Here is a 26,164-nt window from a genome sequence, read left to right on the forward strand (position 1 = left end):
CTCTCCATTGATTTACTTTCGTGGAATCCCTTGTGTCCCCTTAGAGTCTCTGTCTCCCTAGTGAGTTTTCCTTACGGAATGCATTATACTCATGCGGACTTTCGGTCTCTCCGGATTCTTTTCCTTTGTGGCAACATTTTCCCCACGAAGATTATTTTTACATTCATATCAATTGCATCATGAGGTCTCTTAGAGACAAAAATTTATTTCTATATGTTGTTATTTAAGTCCATTCTACTGAGTCGATGCAAAGATTTTAACCTTCATCTCCTCAGCTAGAACGTCCTTAAATAGGGGCAGCTGTAAGACCCTAATTTTGACCCTAAGATCCCTCATGATATTCTCATCATATGCATTGGGATCACACCTTGGCATCCTCCTTACCCCTCATTCATTGGGTTTGCATTGGGAGAGATCACCAAGCACATTTGATTGTATCATACTTCATTTTTCTTTATTTTACTAACCAAAATACCAAAAATATGTCATTGTATAATTTAACTTTTTTGTAGGTAGTGCACATGCTCACCTATGCTCTATCAAGCTCATATATAGGGTTCAAGACCCTCAGTGTAAGGAGATCAATCAAGAAATGATTTAATATGGCTCTAAGTATCATATATCGTTCCCCATGATCTTCACATGTTATTTTGATCAAGAAAACATCAAGAGTTTGAAGCTTGTTTGCCTTGGAAGCCCTAATTCATCTGGGTATCTTGTGTGACTTCTTCAACAAGTTTCTTCAACAATTGATCAAATATTTCAAGGGATACTTAACATTTCATCATCTTATGCATATATGATCCTCCATGAGTCCCAAAAGTCAAGAGTATATCAAGCTAGCAAATTGGTTCATGGTGGTTGACCAGAGGAATTCAATTGGTCAAAATTGGGGTTCCCTAGACACTATCTCCTACAATTTTTGTCATATGAAAATGATTCCAAGAGAAAAGTTACTATAAATTATTCTAAACAAATTTCATGTTGAGGTCAAGAGATATTTTTGCTTGGAAAGTCATTTTTTATGGTGAAGGATTATGGGTCATTTTGTATAAACCCTAGTTTGGAGGTCAACTTACCAAGACCATAACTTACTCATTTTTTATGAGATGTGTAAGACCCCAATTTTGGGCCCTAAGATCCCTCATGGCCCATATCATTTATATCATAACCTCAAGGATCATTGCATGCCTTTGCTTTCCCCTTAGTGGATAGATTGCCTTGTAGGTTTGTTTCTTGATCACCAAGCATAATTTGCATTTGTATATCTTTGCTTTCATATGTTTATTAACCAGAAAGTACAAAAATATTGTCAGTCTAACCTTGTTGCTTGCAGTGGAAGCAATCATCAGCAATTAGGTCAAAATCAGTCAAAGTCAGTCAAAGCAATGGATGATGGCCATTCTTGCAGAATTTGGGCATCATGATCATTAATCAAAGGTTCATACATCTTGAGACATCATTTGAAGTCAAGTTCTCAAGGAATTAGGGTTTGGAAATCATCAGAAGAGGATCAATCAGTCCAAAACCCTAGAAAAGTCAAACTTGGTCAACCGTTGATTTAATCAGTGATTTGATGGATAGAATTGATCTGAAGAAGTTCATTCATGCTTGTATAAGCCTCATCTATCATGTTCAACCTCATCATGGAAGAAAATCAAGCCAATCAGAAATTTTCCAGAAATAGCAAGTGGACCTGTAATTTCAACTGCCAAAAATGGAAACTTCTTGATCTCAAACTTACATCATGATACAAGCTCCAAATGAATTTTTGCCCAACATGAAAGTTGAAGATCTTGTCTTCCCATTTTCAAAAAGTCCAAGAACACCAAAATCCCATGTGTGGTTGTCAAGATATGATCAATTCATTTTCATCATTTTTTAAACTTCAACAAGCCATATCTCTCAAACCATAAGGCCAAATTTGGTGGGGTTTTTTCCTACACACCACATTTTTCATCCTCTTTCCAAAAATATAAATTTCATAACCTAAAACCTTGCCAATCAAAATGGCATTTTTGGACCTTTTGCATTTAAAATCAAAGTTTGACCAAACTTTGACTTTTTGATTTATGGACTTTTTCATCATTTTGCCAATTGGGAAATGTTTCACATCCTATTTGAAACTTGCTCAAAGTCTTAAACCACCATCATTTCACCCTTATGCCATCATTTTTGGACAAAATGCAAAATTGACAAAATTGGCAAGAAGCTTCACATAAGTAAAACCAGTACAGCATTTTCTGTACAACCAAAAACAGCATTTGGGTGGTCCATGACAGCCTGTTTAGAGCCCATCTGAGCAGACAAATACACCTCCTCATTCACTTGTTCCACAATTAGCAAAATGTGCTTTTGGTTGTTTTAACATAAGTAGGATTAAGCATCCCTTAAACCAGCTCAAAACAGGCATATAAAAGCATTTTTTGCTGACAGAATAAACCCTAGAGACCAAGTTTTGCAGCAGCCACATAACAGAAAATACTTTTTCCTCTCATTTGGCATCTTGCTCGATTTTGGATTTTCTGCCAAGACTCTCAAAACCCTCGAGCTTTCTTCATGTTTCCATCATCTAGACAATATTGGTAGGCATATTCAAGCAGTAAATCCTAGCTGGAACCATTTCTTTTGTTCTGCTTTCTTCAAAGAACCAGCCATGGCAGATAGAGTTTTGAAGAATTCCAAGCAAGCTTGAGCTGAAACAACTTCATCATCCATCATTTAGAGCTGGAATCTTCAACTGTTTGGGCAATTACCATCAAACAACCACTGTTCTATCAACTTGCTTCAAAAACAAGTAAGTTTTCCACTACCTCCTTGCTCCAATCCATGCCATGTGTTATGTAGGTCTTTGTATGCTAGTTTCCATGCATTTTATTTCATTCAAAATGGTGGTCTCATGTGGGAGAAATCCGAATTTTCCTTTTTGTGTACAAATGAACTTTTGCACGATTTGCCTTGCTGGAAGAGATTCAATGAACTTTGATGATGCATTCTTGTTGTTCGATATGTGCTGATGCTATGAGCTTACTTGATTTGGATTTCTACACATTTTGAAATTTCAAGTTACACATTGATGTTGAATCTATGCTGTTGTATTTAAACCAAACACTTTGCCTAGGAATCTCTCATGTGTGTCTTGGTCTTGTTGTGTATAACATGTTTGTATTGAAGAGCATTATTATTGCCATGTTGTTTTCTTAGTGCTGTTTATGGGTTTGTCGAGTTAATGATGAGTTTGAATGCTGTTGCCATGTGAAATCCCAATGCTGCTGTAGTTGAAACCTTGGTCCTTTCCATAAATCATGACTTTATGTATGCACTAGTTTGGCTGATGTTATTGCTTGTGATTATGTGATTGATTTCATGGCTATGCTATTACATTGTGTTTGGTCTGCTATTGAATTTGACATACCACTGCTATGCATTGCCCTGCTGTTGTTTGTTTGCTTGTTGGTTGGAACTTCAATTGAGGATGATTTTGATAAACACATTATGCTGTTTTGAACCTTATAAACACTGCCTAAAATCCATTTGATTGCTGTATGCTGTCAACCTGCTTACTGCATAAACCTCACCCATACCATGCTGTTGGTTAATGTTTGTTTGGTTGATGATTGATGTTGCTTGATGGTCACTATGCCATGACATTGTGTGTTTGTGTTGATGAATCATAAACATGAAATTGATGCTGCTAATGCCCTGTTGTTCATACCAAACTTTCCCTGGCCAGAATTCTCATGTCTATGTGTATTTTGCTGATTGATTAATGTTGCTCACTGATGATATTTCATGGCCACGATTTTTTTTGGCTGATACTGTTGTTCATGTGCTGTTGATTTTAATGATGAATTTGGTTGATGAATGCATGATGTTGCTGTTATGATGAGCTGTCCAGAAGATCCATTTGGTTTGTTGGGTTTCTGTCGTATGATATTTGTATGATATCCACATGCCATGATTATTTGCTGTATGCTTGATGTTGTTGTTCATGATTCGATTGCTTACAATGCTGGAACCATTTTACTGCTGTTTAAACCTTGGCTCTATCCAGAAATTCATGTGATGTGTGTTTGGTTTCTCGTGTTTTGGTGTTGCATAATTGCTATTTGCCATGCTGTATGTGGAATACTGTCAGATTTTATTTTGATGATTTCATGAAGATGCATGTTGGTTGCTGTTTGCTTGATGATGATGATGAGTACCACTGCTACATATGCCCTGCTGATGGAAAATTTCAAACTTGCTCATAAAATACCATGCTGTTGTGTGTTTAATGTTTGGACTTGCTTGGATGTTAATTGCATATGTATGAAAATACCAATGCCATGCTGTTAAACCTCAACTGTCCAGTATTTTCTTCCTGCTGTTGGTCTGTTGATGCATGAGTCGTGCTCATGTGATTTGCCAAATGCTTGCTGCTATTTGCTGTTGTTTGTTTTGGTATGGATGTTGATAACGAATGTACACATCCTGCTGCTGTTAAACATAACCACGCCCATAATTCTCTCATGAATATGCTTATGCTGTGTTGGTTGATAATGCATGAGGTTGGTATGTCATGGTCCTGTTCGATTAGTGCTGTTGTTGTTTTGATAGTTTGATGATGATGAACTTTGAATGGTGAATGAATACTGCTGCTGTTTTGAACTTGTATGAAATGCCTTTGCCATGCTGTTGGTCTTTTTTGCTTGGTTTGATTTTAATGTTGTTGTTTTTTGAACATGATAACATGATGCTGAGCCATGCTGTTAGGAAACCCTAAGGGTTTATGTAGAAAACCAGAATTTTGAGCTCATTGGCGCATGAGCACTGTTCCATTGGTTCCAGCCAATGAGAACATTTCATTTTGTTTGCCAAAGCTGTGCGTTTCAATTAGTGAAATCCATAATTACATCTGTGCCATCGGTTGACTTTGTTTGACTCCTTATATCATGTCATCTTGTTCATACTTTGTTCAATAATTCATCAACTTCCACAATTCATTTTAATTTCATTTCAACTCCAAAAATTGTGAGATTTTTTGCATTAAACTCATGAATGTGTCTAGAATTTTATGGTGAATTTTAATTAATTTTTCATGTTCTGGATTTTAAATGATAAATGATTTTCCAACATGTGTGCATAAATGATACATTGTGCCATTTCAATTGTGAAATTCTCATGTTATGACCAATGCCTTTGAAATTTTTTGTGGTAGAACTAGACACATTGATCTTCATTTCCATATAAAGTTTGTGCATTTATCATGTGTGGATTGAGAGCTTTGATTTTTTGAAGTTGTGTGTTGCATTTGGTGTCATACCATGATCATGCATTTTCCCAATTTTTGTTCACATGCTTCCCCACATCCAAATGACTCCAAATTTTGCATGAATGATCCCTTGTATGTCTAATTGATGTATGAATTTTCTTGGAATTAATCTTGCTGTTTTCCATTTGATTGAGAATTTTCTTCCATATGTGGTCATTTGTTGACTTTTTGTGCTATGCCTTGCCAAATCTTTTGTGAAATTCTCAAATCTTATTGTATGACCATGAAATTTCATATGTGATAACTAGACATCTCAAGCTTTGCATTGGTGTTAATCTAATTCATTTCTCTTCTGTTTTCAAATTGATATGATTTTTTGAAGTTGACCCATGCTTGTTGACTTTCACCATGCTTACTTGAAATTGATTTGACTTCATGATTTTACTTGACTGCCTTCCTCTCATCCAAATGCCATGAAATTTTGCATGTATACCATGTTAGATGTTAGGATTGAGTGTGATTTATTTCATAATTTTTGGAAATGTTTGAGTTGACGTTTGAATGAAGTCTTTGCTGTTGACTTTTGCATGCTTCCTTTGCTATGTTTTGCATCCTTTTGTATATGAAATGACCATGATGCATGATTTGGTTGTGAATCCAATTGAAAATGCTTCTTGAATGTTTAGACTTGGTTTGGGTTGACTTTTTCTTGCTGCCTTGACTTTTTCTTTCATCTTTGACCCTAGGCTAGTCCTAGTGGTCTTCTGAGCTTATGTTGAGTTCATCTGTTTCAGGTTGAGCATCAATGCCCCAAAGACCTTTCAATTTTGATTGAGTTGGTTTGTTTATCATGTGCTAACACATTTGTTTTGTAGGTGACTCATATGCTTGAGTCTTTGTGCCTTGCACAATTGGTCCCTCTGTGGTTGACTATTGGTTCATTTTCTTTTGATTTTGACTGTTGACTTGTTTACTAATAAGCTTGACTTTTTGCAGGTGCTTTAGTTGCTTAAGTTCTTTGAACTTGTTTGCTTGCTTTGCTTTTTAGCATTTGCTTTGAGGTATAAATATTTCTTCTTCATGTAGTCTGGAGACCCGGTCTGTTATTTGACCGGGCAAACTGTCTGAAGTCCTCCTTAAGAGGCAATGCCTGTGTTTGTTTAAATTTGTCCTAAGCAGGAAAAGTCCTTCAAGTAAGGCAATTGGTGGAAGGTAGGGATAAGCAATCTATCCCCCACTATTCAGTGTGTCCTCTCTTGCTCCCATTACATGGTTGAAGCAATGAGATAAATACCCAAGATCTAATCGAGTCAATAATGTGGAGAGAGTTCCTACTTTCTGAACTCCCACACTTTCTTTGATGCTCTCTCTGATTTGAGATTGAAGCAATGAGGCACACCCCTCATTTCCTATTCATCTGCTTCACCTGAGCCCCTCAATGGCCAGGTTAAGAGCAACCTTTACCCATTACAGTGGACTTTTAAAGTCAAACCCTCTTGTGTGAGCCCCATTGTTTTGGCTATAGAGTGTGCTGTTTTGTTATTCATTGATTGTTTGATTTGCTTCATGTGCACTTGCTTGCTTGTATGCTATGCATTTATCATTATCATCAATTGCCATTAATGCATGATCATCTCATTTGTTTTGTGATGCTATCATTGTGGTTTGCCCATGGAGGACAATTGTAAGTCCATTGCTTTTGGCATTTGCTCTTGTGATATGGAAGGATAGAGTGTAAGACCTCATTGGTCACTCATATCTTCTGATTATCTGTTTGTTGTATGTGAGGATACAGTTATAAGTCCCTGTAAGTTGGCATCTATTATCCTGTGATCATAATTTAATCTGTTTGGTTTTGTATGTGAGGTTGCAGTTATAAGTCCCTGTAAGTTGGCATCTGCTTTCCTGTGATCATAGTTTGTTCATCTGTTTATATGAGAGGTTGCAATTATAAGTCCCTGTAAGTTGGCATTTGCATTCCTGTGATCATGTTGTTGCTTTTGTTTCTTGTATGTGAGGATCCATTGTAAGTCCCAGTGATGTGGCATTGGATTTCCTAGGACCATACTGTGGAGATAACCTAAGTCCAGATAGATTGGCAGTTGACTTCCACATTTCATCTTTGTTTTCTTCTGAGGAGATTAGTGTAAGACCATTGAGTGGCATCTGATATCCCGCTTTGTTTTTAGGAGATTGGTATAAGACCATTGATTGGCATCCGATATCCGCTTTTGCTTGCTTTGCTTGTTTGTTATTATTAATTGCTATTCCAAAGGACACACTTGAATCATCTCCCATATGATTTCAAGAAGTGAACCTTCTAAGAAGTTTTACTATCCATCCTTCATCCATTCATCATTCATTATGTCCTAAACCTTTTCACACTTTACCTTTTAAACTTGACATAAGTGTCGTGCAAACATCTTCATGTTTTTCTAACTAAAAACCTGGACTCAAGTCCTTGACTTTTTTCAAAACTCCATTTCATAATACTTATTTGAATTAACCTTAATCATACCTTGACTCCATTTTCATAATCATAATCAGTAACTTCACTCATTCACTTGTTTTGGCTTTGTCCATTAATCTTTTCATACATGAGCTATAGGTTTGATTTATCTTAGTGGTTGATGTTAATCTCACCTTTTGTCTTTAGTGATTGAATTGTAAGCCTTCCTTGCCTATTATAGGGTTAACCCCTCCCTGGCAAGTTGAAGCTGTTCTCACATGGTGGACGTTGTTGTTTGTATAAGGTTGAGTTTTCTCCCGTGGATAACGTAAGACCTAGGGTTTGTGTTTAAAATTGAACCTAACCCACTTTTGGAAATCTTTTAGCCGAACTACGGCGTTCTGATCCTTACCTTTGATGGAAGGTACGTAGGCAACGGGTTCATCCGTTCGAACCCAATAACCCAATAATAATAAAAATGTATATTCTTTTCTCATCATCCCAATCATGTTTGCACAATCTTTATGTCATAACAAATAATAATTTTTGCATAACAAGTGTGAAAAGGGCTCCCTAGGAGTACCTAGGACGTAGTGGGTGCCTAACACCTTCCCATTGCGTAATTTACCCCTTACCCAGAATCTCTGATCTTTTTATTAGTTTTCTATGTGTAAAACTTCTTAGGCTTTTGTTCGCTTTTTAGCCAATCCTTTGGATAAATAAAAGTGCGGTGGCGACTCGAAAATTTCAATGTATCTCCTAGCTTATGATTTAACCGATAGATCATATAGCGACGAATACACCGTCACAGAAAAGTGGCGACTCTGCTGGGGACATCTCACCCGAATCCCTGGTTGTATTGCCTACTTTTCACCCTTGTTGTGATATATGTTATTATTTGTCATTTCTGACATATTTTTGTACAATTTGGGATGACTGTATTGATTGTAATGTGTGAATTGCTTGATATACATTTGCTGTGTGCTTTGGTGATCTGTGAGATGAGTTCTATACCCGAACTCGAGTGCTCTCTAGGATAGGAGAATGGCATAGTCTTGTTGACTGGTGTGGAGTAGTCCTTAGCCAGTTGACTTGCGAGTCCATTCACTTGGTGGAGGTCATGTTGAACTAATAATGTCACACAAGTTATTTGTGGTTAGGCATTATTCTTTCAATCATGTTCCGCAGAAGCCAAGGACCTTAGTTTACCAAACCCATCTTGGCCTATTTTTAGGACCGTAGTGCGGAGGTCGTTCAGATGTCAGTTCTGATACGATTGTTACGCGATACTACACTCATAAGAGTTTCTCTTGAGAATATTCTTGGAATACGAGTATTCGTTCCTCCGATAATATTCGAAAGATGGAACGATGATTATGGGAACCTCTGATAGAACATGTCTGGCAGGTTTAAACCCTAGTACACTCCCTTTGGGTGGTTCTTAACCGAGACTCCATGCTCGTGACTCTCAACAAACCCGTGATTCGTGGTTGAGTCGTTCAAACATTGTTAATATCAATGGATCCCGGATCAGGTGTAAAACCTAAAATCCACCAAAGCGGCTGGTTGATATTAGGAATGTTTGAACCGGTTCATGTACCGTTAATATCAATGGAACTTGGGTGTCGATAAGGTGAAAACCTAAATCCACCAAAATGGATGATTGATATTAAGGATACATAGAGCTTTCCCACGACCTTTGTTTGGTGTGCTTTGCTTGATCCTTGAGTGTGTTTGTTGCATTCATGCATTCATGCATTCATCCGCATTCATGTCATCAAAAAGAGAGAAAATTTTCAAGGAACTTAAAGGGTTTATTTGCAAAATTTTCAGACATGGAAAGACCGAAAAGGCATACAAAGAAGTACAGCTTTAAGCAGCCCGATGTAAAAGAGTTAAGGAATCTGACATCGTATGTATTAGATCCCTTGGGTTTCAAAGCTCGATATGGGAAGCTTCTGCCGTTGCTGACTACTCAAGTGGATGAGGGATTGATGAGCACTCTTGCTCAGTTCTATGATCCGCTCTATCATTGCTTCTTATTTCCGGACTTCCAGTTGTTGCCAACTTTGGAAGAATACTCTCACCTTATTGGGATTCCTATTCTGGATCAAGTGCCGTTCAGTGGCTTAGAGAGTATTCCATCTGCTCGAGAGATTTCCAGCTTGTTGCACATAGATGAAGATCTAATTAGAGCTAATCTGACTACCAAAGGCGGAATTCAGGGTTTTCCTTCCGAGTTCCTCATTGCCCAAGCTACCTTTTATGGGAAGGCCATGAGTGAGGATGCCTTTGAGGCTCTATTCGTATTGCTTATCTATGGATTGGTGCTGTTTCCCAACTTCGACAAGTTCGTCGACATGAACGCCATTAGGATTTTTTCAGTCCTTAATCCGGTTCCGACCTTGTTGGGTGATGCGTATGTCTCCTTGCACCTAAGGAATATGAAGAATGGAGGAGTTATTGTCTGCTGTTTACCCCTGCTGTACAAGTGGTTTATTTCGCACTTGCCGCAGACAGTTGCTTTCAAGGAGAACAAGGGATGTCTACGGTGGTCTCAGAGACTTATGTCTCTCACCAATGATGATATCACCTGGTATGATCGCGTGTATGATACCGTCCAGATCATCAATTCTTGTGGTGAATTCCCTAATGTGCCTCTTCTTGGTACATGTGGTGGGATTACCTACAACCCTACGCTTGCACGTCGTCAGCTTGGGTTCCCCCTAAAGGATAAACCCCATAACATTCTGTTAGAAGGTGTATTCTTTCAGGAGGGTAAAGATCCCCAAGGCCTGAAAGCCAGATTTGTCCGCGCTTGGCGCAATATTCGCATAAAGAGTAGGAATGAATTGGGTCCAAAGAACTGCATTGCTTTGGAGCCATACACCTCTTGGGTCAGACAGAGGGCTGCTACCTACCTGATGCCATACGATCATCCGAAACCTACACTGTTGGATGTGGCTGGGCCTTCAACCCTCCCTACCCAACGTGTAGAGGAGTTGAGAGAAGAAGACCTTTCGCGTGCCTGGATCCGCGAGAGAGAGGAATTGCTGCAGCAGCTCAAGGAGAAAGATGATATGATTGAATTTCTTGAGCACCGAGTGATCGATGATCCGAACGACACTTGGACTTCTCTGCTTCCTCAGTCGTCCAAATTCTGGAAAAGGAAGTATGATCAACTTGCAAAAGAGAAGGCTGATATGGAGGCTGCCTATGAAAGCGAGATCAAGAAGTTGTACACTTCTCGTCTTCCAGCATCCCGAGCCAATAGGGATCCATAGGATGTCATTTACCTTTTCTCTTTGTAATATTTAAAAAGAATGCTGTACTTCTTTATCTTGATATATTTGAATGAAATATTTTCCATGAGCAATCAAAATGTTTAATATTCAAAATATTGCAAACAAAACCCTAAGGGTTCCTTGAAAATCAAAGCATTTGCACAAGCATTTCATGCATCATTCTTGCATAAACAGGTACCCATTTTTCTGGTCTTCTGGTTCTAACCATCTGTTCTTCATTTATTTTGAAGACAAGCTGACTCACCGGTATTATACGCGAGTCAACTCTGCGAGGATTATGGAGCAATTGGAACAAGAGAACCAGAGTTTGAGAGATGAAGTCGCCAGACTTGGCGCATTGATGGAGCAACTTCTTGCTGCCCAGAATCAGCCTGCTCCCCAACAGCCAGCAACTCCCGTTCAGCGGACGGTTATCTCAGAGATAGCTACTTCAACAGTGCCTGTTAGTGCCCAGCAGCCGAATGCCATGCCTCCCGGTTTTCCTTGGGGGATGCCTCCTGGCTTCATGCCCGATCTGCCAGCTCCTACGTTTGCTCAAATGCCGGCATCTAGCCCGGTCCCTATTCCTGTTCCTCCTGTCGTGCATACTATGCCGAGGGTAGACGACACCATTTATCACTCTGAGGCTTCTGAAGGCTCAGATGTACATGAGAAAATGGATGCTATGAACGATCAATTCCTTGAGCTGAGAAAGGAATTGAGAACTCTTAGAGGCAAAGATCTCTTCGGCAAGTCAGCAGCCGAACTTTGTCTAGTTCCTGGTGTGAAAATACCAGTCAAATTCAAGGTCCCAGACTTTGAGAAGTATAAAGGGAACACTTGTCCTTTGGCACACTTGGTCATGTATGCCAGAAAGATGTCCACACAGACAGACAACGATCAACTCTTGATCCACTATTTCCAAGACAGTTTGTCTGGTGCTGCTCTCCGCTGGTACATGAGCCTGGACAGCGTCAACATCCGCTCTTTCAATGACCTTGGCGAAGCTTTCGTCAAGCAATATAAATACAACGTTGACATGGCGCCTGACAGAGATCAACTCAGGTCCATGTCACAAAAGGACAAGGAGTCGTTCAAGGAGTACGCCCAGAGATGGCGTGAGCTGGCAGCTCAAATCACTCCACCATTAGAAGAGAAAGAGATGACCAAGATCTTTCTGAAAACTCTTGGGTCATTTTATTATGAGAGAATGGTGGCCAGCGCTCCCTCTGATTTCACCGAGATGGTGAACATGGGGATGCGTCTTGAAGAAGGTGTCCGAGAAGGACGATTAACTAAAGATGATGGTTCTTCCTCTAAACGATATGGAGCGTTTAAGAGGAAAGAAGGTGAAGCGCATGCTGTGCAGTCTCAGCCAAAGCATCGAAGACCCTCTGTTCAGAGGAAGCCTGCACATCGTGCCGGACATCAGCATCAGGTAGCTAGTGTGGCACCTGTATTCAAGGATAATGCTCAACGGTATCAGCATCAGCAGCAATATCCACAACCGCAATATCAACAGCAACAGCAGCGTCCACAGCAACAGGCTTACCAGCCTCGTGGAAGTACAACCAACCAAGCAAATGTGAACTATGATAGGAAGAAGGTCAGTTTCGACCCTATTCCGATGACATATGCAGAGCTTTATCCCTCCTTGTTGGAGAGGAAGTTGGTTTCGCCCAGGGATCCTCCTGCAATTCCTACCAACCCTCAGTGGTGGTACAAACCAGACCAGCATTGTGTCTACCATTCCGGTGCTCCGGGCCACAACGTTGAGAACTGTTTCCCGCTGAAGAGTAAGGTTCAAGACCTCATGAGAAGCGGAATTCTGAGTTTTGAAGACTCCAACCCTAATGTTACCAGGAACCCATTGCCTTCGCATGGGAAATCTGTGAATATGATCCAGGAAGACCTTGGGAAATACAAGGTGAAGTATGTCAGTCATATCCGGCAGTCATTGGTTGGATTGCATAAGATGCTGTGTCAGCACAGTCATTTGGAGCATAACCATGACCAGTGCCGTGTCTGTTCTGTTAATCGCTTGGGTTGTGACCAAGTCCGCCGTGAATTGCAAATACTGTTGAATGAAGGTACCATTGAGATTCTCCAGAATCGCAATGTGGATACAGTTGAGCCCGAAGTGAGTGTCATCTCCCCGGTGTTCAAGCTTCCAGAGCCCGTTGTTATTCGTTATAATAGCAACAAGCCCAAGGCTTCCCCTGCTTTGATCATCAAACCAGCCGGCCCTGTGCCGTATTCATCTGAAAAAGCCGTACCTTTCCGGTACAATCCTGTTGCTGTCCAGGATGGGGTTGAAGTACCTTTGCCTTCCACTTCCGTGACCACTATCGCTGATGTTAGTGGATTGACCCGCAGTGGTCGTGTCTTTTCTGCGCCTGCTAAGGCTGTTGCTTCTGAATCTGTTGAGCGCCCTGTAGGGAATGCTGTGAATGTTCAGAATCCGGCACTTGCTGTTGCCCAGCCTTCCTCCTCTGTACAAAAGACTCCCATTTCTTCAGTTGTTGGCCCAAGTGGCATTGTTGATGAAGAATCTGATGAGATGCTGAGGCTCATCAGAAAGAGTGAGTACAATATTGTAGACCAGCTTCTACACACGCCCTCCAAGATTTCCATTCTTTCTCTATTGCTGAATTCAGAGCCTCATAGGGAGTCTCTGCAGAAAGTCTTGGACCTGGCGTACGTTGATCATGACGTTACCTTGGAACAATTTGATAGCATTGTTGCAAACATTACCGCTTGCAACACCTTGAGCTTTTGTGACGCTGATCTCCCTGAGGAGGGAAGAGACCACAACATGGCTTTACACATATCTATGAATTGCAAATCTGATGCAATGTCTAATGTATTGGTGGACACTGGATCGTCCCTTAATGTATTGCCAAAATCCACACTCTCCAGATTGTCATATCAAGGTCCTCCTATGAGGCAGAGTGGGGTTGTTGTTAAAGCTTTTGATGGGTCGCGCAAGACCGTGATTGGGGAAGTGGACCTCCCGATCAAGATTGGACCAAGTGATTTCCAGATCACTTTTCAAGTAATGGATATCCACCCATCATACAGCTGTCTCTTAGGCAGACCATGGATTCACGAGGCTGGCGCCGTGACATCCACCCTACACCAAAAGTTGAAGTTTGTGAAAAACAAGAAATTGGTTGTAGTAGGGGGAGAAAAGGCTCTCCTGGTCAGTAATCTGTCTTCTTTCTCGTATATTGATGCAGAGGATGAAGTTGGAACTCAGTTTCAAGCTTTATCTATTGATAAACCAATCGAGAAGAAGTCTCCTTCATTCACTTCCTACCGAGATGCAAAACTGGCCATTGAATGTGGTGCAGTTGCTGGATTAGGGAAAGTGCTTGAACTTGAAGATAACCGATCCCGGGCTGGCATTGGCTATGGTTCTGGGGCATGCAACGAGCAAGGTCTGTTCACAAGTGGAGGATTCATCCATGCTGATCAACCTGCAGAAGAGGAAGCTGCTGCTATCATCGAAGAAGAAGATGCAGAAGATTTGAACAATTTTGTTATTCCTGGTGGTGTCTGCCACAATTGGGTCGCTGTGGATGTTCCTACAGTTATCCATAGATCAGAGTAATTGTTCATTTTGTTTAAAACCCTTCTCCCATGCCAAAAGGAGAAGTGATGACATTGTTGGCAAAGCATATATACAATGATGTTTTCATTCAATTTTTGCATTGTCAAAACATTTGTTTTTCCTTTGTTTTCACTTTTTGCTTTCTTTATGAAATCAGTGATCACAAAAAACCATAAAAACAAAAATAAAAGCTGTAAAAGCAACATTCTTTCATCTGCATAATGATTTGCTTGTTTAAATTCTGAAGTTTTTCTTAACCAAAATCATTATGCAGGTTGATCCTAAAACCCATTGAACATAATGATCCAACGCCATCTCCCAATTTTGAATTCCCTGTATTTGAGGCAGAGGAAGATGACGTTGAAGAGATTCCTGATGAGATCACCCGTCTCCTTGAGCACGAAGAGAAGATCATTCAGCCGCATCTCGAAGACTTGGAAACAGTCAACTTGGGATCTGAAGATTGTGAGCGCCTGGTGAAGATTGGGGCACTTCTTGAAGGGTCTGTTAAGGAAGATTTGATCAGCTTGCTACGAGAATATTCAGATATCTTTGCTTGGTCCTATGAAGACATGCCGGGTTTAGATACAGATATTGTGCAACATTTCCTGCCTTTGAAGCCTGAGTGCGTGCCTGTGAAGCAGAAGCTCAGAAGAACTCATCCAGATATGGCAGTGAAGATCAAAGAGGAAGTTCAGAAGCAAATTGATGCGGGGTTTCTGGTGACTTCGACATATCCTCAATGGGTGGCCAATATTGTGCCTGTTCCTAAGAAGGACGGAAAAGTCCGTATGTGCGTTGACTACAGAGATTTGAATAAAGCTAGCCCAAAAGATGATTTTCCTCTACCACACATTGACATGTTGGTAGACAATACAGCTAAATTCAAAGTCTTTTCCTTTATGGACGGATTTTCCGGATATAATCAAATCAAGATGGCACCAGAGGATATGGAGAAGACAACATTCATCACACCTTGGGGAACATTCTGTTATCGAGTGATGCCCTTCGGTTTGAAGAACGCCGGAGCCACGTATCAACGAGCTATGACTACCTTGTTTCATGATATGATGCACAAGGAGATAGAAGTCTATGTTGATGATATGATTGCTAAGTCCCGAACGGAAGTTGAGCATATTGAGCATTTGTTGAAGCTTTTTCAGCGTTTGAGGAAATTCCAGCTTCGTCTGAATCCGAACAAATGTACTTTTGGAGTCCGTTCCGGCAAGTTGTTGGGTTTTGTGGTAAGTGAAAGAGGTATTGAGGTTGATCCTGCAAAGGTCAAAGCAATACAAGAGATGCCCGCACCCAAAACTGAGAAGCAAGTCCGAGGTTTTCTTGGCCGCTTGAACTACATTTCCAGATTTATATCCCACATGACTGCCACATGTGCGCCGATATTCAAGCTCCTCCGGAAAGATCAGTCTCATGATTGGACCGAGGATTGCCAGAAAGCTTTCGACAGTATCAAAGATTATCTGTCCGAACCTCCGATTTTGTCTCCGCCTGTGGAAGGAAGACCTCTGATTATGTACTTGACAGTTCTTGAAGACTCGATGGGTTGTGTACTCGGTCAACAAGATGAATCAGGGAAGAAGGAGTTTGCTATCTACTACCTCAGTAAGAAGTTTACTGATTGTGAGTCTCGGTACTCTATGCTTGAGAAGACGTGCTGTGCTTTAGCTTGGGCAGCTAAGCGTTTGCGCCAGTACATGATTAATCATACAACTTGGTTGATATCCAGAATGGATCCAATTAAGTATATCTTCGAGAAGCCTGCTTTAACTGGGAGGATTGCCCGTTGGCAGATGTTGTTGTCTGAGTATGATATCGAGTATCGAGCTCAGAAAGCTATCAAAGGTAGTATCTTGGCTGACCACTTAGCGCACCAGCCAATTGAAGATCATCAGTCTGTTCAGTATGACTTCCCTGACGAGGAAATTCTGTATTTGAAGATGAAAGATTGCGATGAGCCTACACTTGATGAAGGTCCAGAACCTGGTTCCAGATGGACGATGGTGTTTGATGGCGCTGTTAATCAATATGGAAATGGAATTGGGGCAGTAATTGTTAATCCCCAGGGATCGCACATTCCATTTACAGCAAGGCTAACCTTCAAATGCACGAATAATATGGCGGAGTATGAAGCCTGTATTATGGGACTTGAAGAATGCATTGACTTGAGAATCAAATATCTTGATGTCTATGGTGATTCAGCTTTGGTTGTCAATCAGATCAAAGGTGAATGGGAGACGAATCAACCAGGTCTCATCCCATACAGAGATTATGCAAGGAGAATTTCAACTTTCTTCACAGAAGTTGAATTTTATCATATTCCTCGAGAGGATAATCGGATGGCAGATGCCCTTGCTACGCTTGCTTCCATGATTGTTGTCAGATGGTGGAATGATGTCCCCAACATTACTGTGATGCGCTTGGACAGACCCGCTCACATATTTGCAATCGAAGACGTGAAAGATGACAAGCCTTGGTATTTTGATATCAAGAATTTCCTCCAGAACCAGGTCTACCCGCCTGGGGCATCTGTGAAAGATAGGAAAACTTTGAGAAGGTTGTCAGGCAGTTTCTACCTCAGTGGTGAAGTGCTGTACAAGAGAAATTTTGATATGGTTTTGCTCAGATGCGTGGATAGACACGAAGCAAACCTGTTGATGACTGAGGTCCATGAGGGTTCATTTGGTACTCATTCCAATGGACATGCCATGGCTAAGAAAATGTTGAGAGCAGGCTACTATTGGCTGACAATGGAGTCTGACTGTTGCAAGTATGTGAAGAAATGTCACAAGTGTCAAATTTATGCGGATAAGATTCATATTCCTCCGACACTCCTGAATGTGATTTCATCACCATGGCCTTTCTCTATGTGGGGAATCGACATGATCGGCATGATTGAGCCGAAAGCGTCCAACGGACATCGGTTTATTCTCGTAGCAATTGATTACTTCACCAAATGGGTTGAAGCCGCTTCGTACGCGAATGTAACCAGGCAGGTGGTTGTGAAGTTTATCAAGAACCAGTTGATTTGCCGTTATGGTGTGCCAGAGAGGATCATTACTGATAATGGATCCAATCTGAATAACAAGATGATGGATGAGTTGTGCGCTGAATTCAAGATTGCACACCATAATTCCTCTCCTTACAGACCTAAGATGAATGGGGCTGTTGAAGCTGCTAACAAGAATATCAAGAGAATTATCCAGAAGATGACTGTCACGTACAAAGATTGGCATGAGATGCTGCCATTTGCTTTGCATGGATATCGTACGTCTGTACGCACTTCAACAGGGGCAACCCCTTTCTCTCTTGTTTATGGCATGGAAGCCGTTCTCCCAGTAGAGGTGGAGATCCCATCAATGCGAGTCTTGATGGAAGCCAAGTTGACTGATGCTGAATGGATTCAGAGTCGTTATGACCAACTGAATTTGATTGAAGAGAAGAGATTAACTGCCATGTGCCATGGTCAGTTGTATCAGCAGAGAATGAAGAAAGCATTCGACAAGAAGGTCAAGCCTCGTGTGTTCCGAGAAGGTGACCTTGTGCTCAAGAAAGTTTTGTCTTTCGCGCCCGATTCCAGGGGCAAGTGGACTCCAAACTACGAGGGTCCATATGTTGTTAAGAGAGCCTTTTCAGGCGGAGCTTTGATGCTTACAACAATGGATGGGGAGGATTTCACTCGTCCTGTGAATTCAGATGCAGTTAAGAGATACTTTGCCTAAAAAAAAAAAAGTATATGCAAATGAAAAAACAATGAAAAAACAGAATTGCTCGCTAAGTTGAAAACCCGAAAGGGCGGCTTAGGCAAAAATGAGCGTCTCGGTGGAGAACCCGCAAGGGTAATCCAGGCAAAAATTAGAGACTTGAAAAAAATATATATTTGCATCCCGCTAGATTGAGTACCTCACTCTGGGGCAATCTAGGCAAAAATTAGGGATTTGGCAAGTAACTGCATCCTGACAAGACTTTCTGGTTCATCAGTCGTCATTTCGTCAGAAGATTCTCGATTCGTCGTCAACTGAAGCTTCGGATACATCGAGATTCAAATTGGTAGAGAAAGGATCATTATGTTCAATGTAGCCCTCTTCCAATATATATCACTGATTTCAAATTTGTACAGATCTATGGAGTCTCGCCATTTGCAGACTACCATTCTATCAAATCAATTTGAGCTTTTTATCCAATTATTTGCATTCTTATTTGTTTCAATTCAAACAAATGTTTTGCATGTTTTAAATTGATAAAATATCATTGTTTTAAACAAATCAAATTTTTCAAAATTTGTTGTTTTATACAAAGTGAACATTCACAAGATTGAAAGGATACTCAAGAATATCTCAGTGCTCTCCCGAGGGTGGCATGATTCCCAACAGGTAAGACATTCGTTCATATTCCTGGTTTGGTGGTATTTTCTTTCTTCAGATCTTTGTTGAGGTTGTTCCTCGGACAGAGTTGTTGTTGGGGCTGTTCCCCAGTACAGTCGCAAGTGATTTGTTGTTGAAGACTTCGTTTTTCTCCAGCAGCAGTTTTCCCTAGCATGGGTGTCTTCTTGAGAAGTTTCGGCGGTTGATGGTTTGTCATCCTGGTGCCCCGTCACTTTCTCCAGTGGGTCGGATGCCCCAGACTTTATTTGTCTCCTCAGCGCAGTCATGAGTATAACTGATTGATTGATACTCCCCTCGGAGTCGCGAGTAGAGCTGTTTTTTAATACCCCCACCAGGGTTGCAAGAGGAGTTGTTACCTCTTTTCCCCATGCAGTGCGCCAGCAGGATTTGTCTGTTTCCTCAGCACGGTTGTCTTTTTGAAGATTCGGTAATTCAGTGGTTTGATACCCGGTACTTTATCTTCTCCCCGGCGAAGTCGTCTGCGGAATTGTTGCTATCTCTCCACCAGAGTTTTTTTCTCTTCAGCAGAGCAGGATTTATTTTCCTATTCAGTGGTTGATTTGGGTTTACATCCCAGTATTTGAAACCATCTTTTCCTCAGCTTAGTCTGCAGGATGTTTGTTGTGGCAGTTTCGCCAGTTGAATACTCCTTCAATCCCCGATATGGTTGGATGATGGCTTTTGCTTCCAGTGAACGGACTTATTTCCTGACTGTTTGTGATCCCCAGTAGAGTGGCTTATATTGCAGAATCTACTTGTTGTGATCAGTTTGCTGTATATTCTCCCCAAGTGGAGTGGTTCGTTGCAGAATCTGCTTGTTTGATCTGTCCTCCCTCAGTGGTTTGTTCCCAAGAGAGTAGTCGACAGTGTTCCCCAGTAGAATTGCTTATGCAGTTAGATTTTATCCTGGATGATATCACTCTCCCTCAGTGGGTTGTTCCCCAGCGGAGTTGTGTGGATTTGCTTCTACAGCAGTTCGTGCTTATGCACCGTTTTGTTTCTCAGTTAACACTGGGATCCCCTGCAGACACTTTAGGACTTCTCTTGTTCCCCTACAGATTTGTCTTGGTGGCTGTTTTGCCCGTTGTGACTTTCTGTACCTTGATTGGGATGTTTCCGGATATTTCTGATTCGCTGCTTCTCCAGCAGCACCTGCAGATCTTTGCTCTTCAGCATGTAGATCTCCGCAGATTGGCTCCAGCTGTTTTTTTTCCCCTGGAAGTATAATACCGGACGTTTGGTTCCTGAACCTGTTTGTGTTAGAATTGTCTGTTTTGTCAGCATTCATCAAACATAGATCACGCATATTCATGCATATTCATAAACATTCAGATATTCATGTTGCATTTCTTGCCATATATCTTTTGTTTGTCGTGTCTCCTGCTATGGTGATATAGATCTCTTTACAGATCTCCCCAAGCGGATGTCGGGTGTTATAAAATCTCTCCATTTAGAGTCAACCCCATAAGCAGAAAATGTTATCTTTCCTTCTGCAGTTCCCCACTGAGATATATCCTCGTGGATGACGGTTTCTTCCGTTCCCTCCCAACACATATATTGGGATGGATTTTCCTATTTGAGTTACATCCTCATTAGGACGTGTCTTTATTCAGTCTGTCGTTTCGGATCATTCCCGAATTGGCTATTTGTCAAACATCTTGTGCTTCCCAGTGGGTTGTTCCCCGGCGGAATGTTTTTGGGCCTCTACTCTCATACCGGTAGTTATAAGTCCTATACTTTTCCTGGCTTTCTTAACAGAATTTGTGGTTATACACCTTTTATTCTCCAGCCAGAGTTTTTGGTTTTCTACCTACTACCCGGTAGTTGTAAATCCTATTTTCCTGCTCTTCAGCAGTTTGTGGTTTGTTATAAACCCTATTTTGGTTTCCCGTGCGGATTTGTGATTTGTTCTATCCCCACGCGGAGTTGTTGGTCTTCTACCCCGTATTCGGTAGATGTAAACCCTAATTTTGTGGTTATCTTCATCTATTCTTGATGTTGATTTTCCTTTGCTTGGATAAGTTGCTCAGATCAGCACTTATATCCCTAGCAAGTCTTTTGTGGATAATTGCCGTATGCTAGCAATTTTATCCCCAGTGGGTCTTTTCACCGTATGCTAGTGATTTGTTCCCCGGATCATTGGTTGTACACCAATGCATCCCCAGCTAGTCCCTGTCGATAATTGCCGGATGCTTGCAAATTATCTTCAGCAGATCGCCTTTCATTTACCCTTTGGTTGGTAATGTCTGTTGCTCCTTTTGATTGGTTATCATTATATACCTAGTTTGGTATCCCGATGCCTTTCTGTTCGGTTGATTTATCCTTTATTAACCCAGTAACCGGTTGTGGATAGTCTTCCGTGCGAGTATATTATTCACGGTCTGCCGGTAATGAATAATATGTCTCATGCACTCTTCAGTCGAAGCCTTTTGTGTTTCCCCAGTCGAGTAAGATTCGTTATTTTCCCTTTGTGGAGTCGAATATTTTCTTATTGTCGGATAATTGCCGGATGCTTGCAATTTATCCCTTTGAGTTGTCTTTCGTTTACCCGTATGCTTGGTATCGATTGTCTCTCTTTGTGGTTAGTCACCTATTATATACCCAGTAACCGGTATCTCTGGTGTCTTTTCCTTTCGAGTGTATTATTCACGGTCTGCCGGTAATGAATAATATTTCTCATGCGCTCTTTAGTTGGAATCCTTTGTTGATTTTCCTCAACTGAGCAAGATTCGTATTCTTTGTAGAATCGAATATCCATCCTTTAACCAGTTTGTGTTTCGGATGATGAGTGTTTTGGAAGTGAAAACCAATTCACATTTTCGGTAAATCACCTATTATATACCCAGTAACCGGTATCTCTGGTGTTTCTTACCATGCGAGTTTATTATCTACGTTCTGACGGTAATAGATAATATATCTCATGCGAGTATCTTATCCACGGTCTGCCGGTAATGGATATTATATCTCATGCACTCTTTGGGTTTGTGTCCCCAGTTGAGTAAGATTCGTTTTCCCGTTGTGGATTCGAATGCCCATCCTGTAAGTCGATTCGCTTTTTCAAGCCCTCCTTTCGGATGATGAGTGTTTTGGAAGTGAAAACCAATTCACTCTTCGGATTTTATCCTATAAACAACCCAGTAACCGGTTCAGGATAATTTTCCTTTCGAGTATATTATTCACGGTCTGCCGGTAATGAATAATATGTCTCATATATTATTCACGGTCTGCCGGTAATGAATAATATGTCTCATTTGAGTATTCTATCCACGTTCTGACGGTAATGGATATTATATCTCGTTCGCTCTTGAGTCGATCTTTTGATTGTTTTCCCCTCAGAGTAAGATTCATTTTCCTTGTGGAGTTGAATGTCCATCCTATAAACAAGTTTGCTTTTCTAGCTCTCTTCAGGATGATGAGTGTTTTGGAAGTGAAATCCAATTCACGCTTTGGTCGGTCACCTATTATATACCCAGTAACCGGTATCCTTGGTGTTCCTTCCTTTCTGCTCCCTATTATGACCTCGGTCCCCCTGTGGAGTCAGATTTTCCTGTTTTGTTACCCGTATGCTCGGTAACATCTCATTTCTTTGTTACTTCCCCAGTGGAGTTTTCTTTTGCTTCTCCCCTCAGGAGTCAGCTTGTGTCTCTCCAATGGATTTATTTTCCATTTGGAATTCCTTCCCAGTGTGAGTCCTTCACTCCCCAGTGAGTTCTCCAGTCTGTTTTCTGTTTTCTTCTAATCAGAGTCGTGTTTTGTTCACGTTATATCAGTATTATCTTCCCCAGTTTGGAGTCGTGTATTGTTCACACATTTCTTTTTCTTTTGTTTTATCCCCATAGAGTCTTGTTAGAGTCTCTGTTACTGGTGAGTGTACTACTCCGATGGATCGTCTTTTCTTCTGTGTGAATCATATTCCCCACAGAATTTGTGTCTTTTGCATACATACATTCGCATCATGAGGTCTCTTAGGGACCAAAATTTGTCTCATTACTGTTATTTAAGTCCATTCTACCGCGTCGAGATGAAGATTTCTAAACTTCACTTCTCCGGCTAGAATGACCTTAAATAGGGGCATCTGTAAGACCCCAATTTTGGGCCCTAAGATCCCTCATGGCCCATATCATTTATATCATAACCTCAAGGATCATTGCATGCCTTTGCTTTCCCCTTAGTGGATAGATTGCCTTGTAGGTTTGTTTCTTGATCACCAAGCATAATTTGCATTTGTATATCTTTGCTTTCATATGTTTATTAACCAGAAAGTACAAAAATATTGTCAGTCTAACCTTGTTGCTTGCAGTGGAAGCAATCATCAGCAATTAGGTCAAAATCAGTCAAAGTCAGTCAAAGCAATGGATGATGGCCATTCTTGCAGAATTTGGGCATCATGATCATTAATCAAAGGTTCATACATCTTGAGACATCATTTGAAGTCAAGTTCTCAAGGAATTAGGGTTTGGAAATCATCAGAAGAGGATCAATCAGTCCAAAACCCTAGAAAAGTCAAACTTGGTCAACCGTTGATTTAATCAGTGATTTGATGGATAGAATTGATCTGAAGAAGTTCATTCATGCTTGTATAAGCCTCATCTATCATGTTCAACCTCATCATGGAAGAAAATCAAGCCAATCAGAAATTTTCCAGAAATAGCAAGTGGACCTGTAATTTCAACTGCCAAAAATGGAAACTTCTTGATCTCAAACTTACATCATGATACAAGCTCCAAATGAATTTTTGCCCAACATGAAAGTTGAAGATCTTGTCTTCCCATTTTCAAAAAGTCCAAGAACACCAAAATCCCATGTGTGGTTGTCAAGATATGATCAATTCATTTTCATCATTTTTTGAACTTCAACAAGCCATATCTCTCAAACCATAAGGCCAAATTTGGTGGGGTTTTTTCCTACACACCACATTTTTCATCCTCTTTCCAAAAATATAAATTTCATAACCTAAAACCTTGCCAATCAAAATGGCATTTTTGGACCTTTTGCATTTAAAATCAAAGTTTGACCAAACTTTGACTTTTTGATTTATGGACTTTTTCATCATTTTGCCAATTGGGAAATGTTTCACATCCTATTTGAAACTTGCTCAAAGTCTTAAACCACCATCATTTCACCCTTATGCCATCATTTTTGGACAAAATGCAAAATGACAAAATTGGCAAGAAGCTTCACATAAGTAAAACCAGTACAGCATTTTCTATACAACCAAAAACAGCATTTGGGTGGTCCATGACAGCCTGTTTAGAGCCCATCTGAGCAGACAAATACACCTCCTCATTCACTTGTTCCACAATTAGCAAAATGTGCTTTTGGTTGTTTTAACATAAGTAGGATTAAGCATCCCTTAAACCAGCTCAAAACAGGCATATAAAAGCATTTTTTGCTGACAGAATAAACCCTAGAGACCAAGTTTTGCAGCAGCCACATAACAGAAAATACTTTTTCCTCTCATTTGGCATCTTGCTCGATTTTGGATTTTCTGCCAAGACTCTCAAAACCCTCGAGCTTTCTTCATGTTTCCATCATCTAGACAATATTGGTAGGCATATTCAAGCAGTAAATCCTAGCTGGAACCATTTCTTTTGTTCTGCTTTCTTCAAAGAACCAGCCATGGCAGATAGAGTTTTGAAGAATTCCAAGCAAGCTTGAGCTGAAACAACTTCATCATCCATCATTTAGAGCTGGAATCTTCAACTGTTTGGGCAATTACCATCAAACAACCACTGTTCTATCAACTTGCTTCAAAAACAAGTAAGTTTTCCACTACCTCCTTGCTCCAATCCATGCCATGTGTTATGTAGGTCTTTGTATGCTAGTTTCCATGCATTTTATTTCATTCAAAATGGTGGTCTCATGTGGGAGAAATCCGAATTTTCCTTTTTGTGTACAAATGAACTTTTGCACGATTTGCCTTGCTGGAAGAGATTCAATGAACTTTGATGATGCATTCTTGTTGTTCGATATGTGCTGATGCTATGAGCTTACTTGATTTGGATTTCTACACATTTTGAAATTTCAAGTTACACATTGATGTTGAATCTATGCTGTTGTATTTAAACCAAACACTTTGCCTAGGAATCTCTCATGTGTGTCTTGGTCTTGTTGTGTATAACATGTTTGTATTGAAGAGCATTATTATTGCCATGTTGTTTTCTTAGTGCTGTTTATGGGTTTGTCGAGTTAATGATGAGTTTGAATGCTGTTGCCATGTGAAATCCCAATGCTGCTGTAGTTGAAACCTTGGTCCTTTCCATAAATCATGACTTTATGTATGCACTAGTTTGGCTGATGTTATTGCTTGTGATTATGTGATTGATTTCATGGCTATGCTATTACATTGTGTTTGGTCTGCTATTGAATTTGACATACCACTGCTATGCATTGCCCTGCTGTTGTTTGTTTGCTTGTTGGTTGGAACTTCAATTGAGGATGATTTTGATAAACACATTATGCTGTTTTGAACCTTATAAACACTGCCTAAAATCCATTTGATTGCTGTATGCTGTCAACCTGCTTACTGCATAAACCTCACCCATACCATGCTGTTGGTTAATGTTTGTTTGGTTGATGATTGATGTTGCTTGATGGTCACTATGCCATGACATTGTGTGTTTGTGTTGATGAATCATAAACATGAAATTGATGCTGCTAATGCCCTGTTGTTCATACCAAACTTTCCCTGGCCAGAATTCTCATGTCTATGTGTATTTTGCTGATTGATTAATGTTGCTCACTGATGATATTTCATGGCCACGATTTTTTTTGGCTGATACTGTTGTTCATGTGCTGTTGATTTTAATGATGAATTTGGTTGATGAATGCATGATGTTGCTGTTATGATGAGCTGTCCAGAAGATCCATTTGGTTTGTTGGGTTTCTGTCGTATGATATTTGTATGATATCCACATGCCATGATTATTTGCTGTATGCTTGATGTTGTTGTTCATGATTCGATTGCTTACAATGCTGGAACCATTTTACTGCTGTTTAAACCTTGGCTCTATCCAGAAATTCATGTGATGTGTGTTTGGTTTCTCGTGTTTTGGTGTTGCATAATTGCTATTTGCCATGCTGTATGTGGAATACTGTCAGATTTTATTTTGATGATTTCATGAAGATGCATGTTGGTTGCTGTTTGCTTGATGATGATGATGA

The sequence above is a fragment of the Lathyrus oleraceus genome, chromosome 7 (assembly GCF_024323335.1).
Source record: "Lathyrus oleraceus cultivar Zhongwan6 chromosome 7, CAAS_Psat_ZW6_1.0, whole genome shotgun sequence".
Taxonomy (NCBI): Eukaryota; Viridiplantae; Streptophyta; class Magnoliopsida; order Fabales; family Fabaceae; genus Lathyrus; species Lathyrus oleraceus.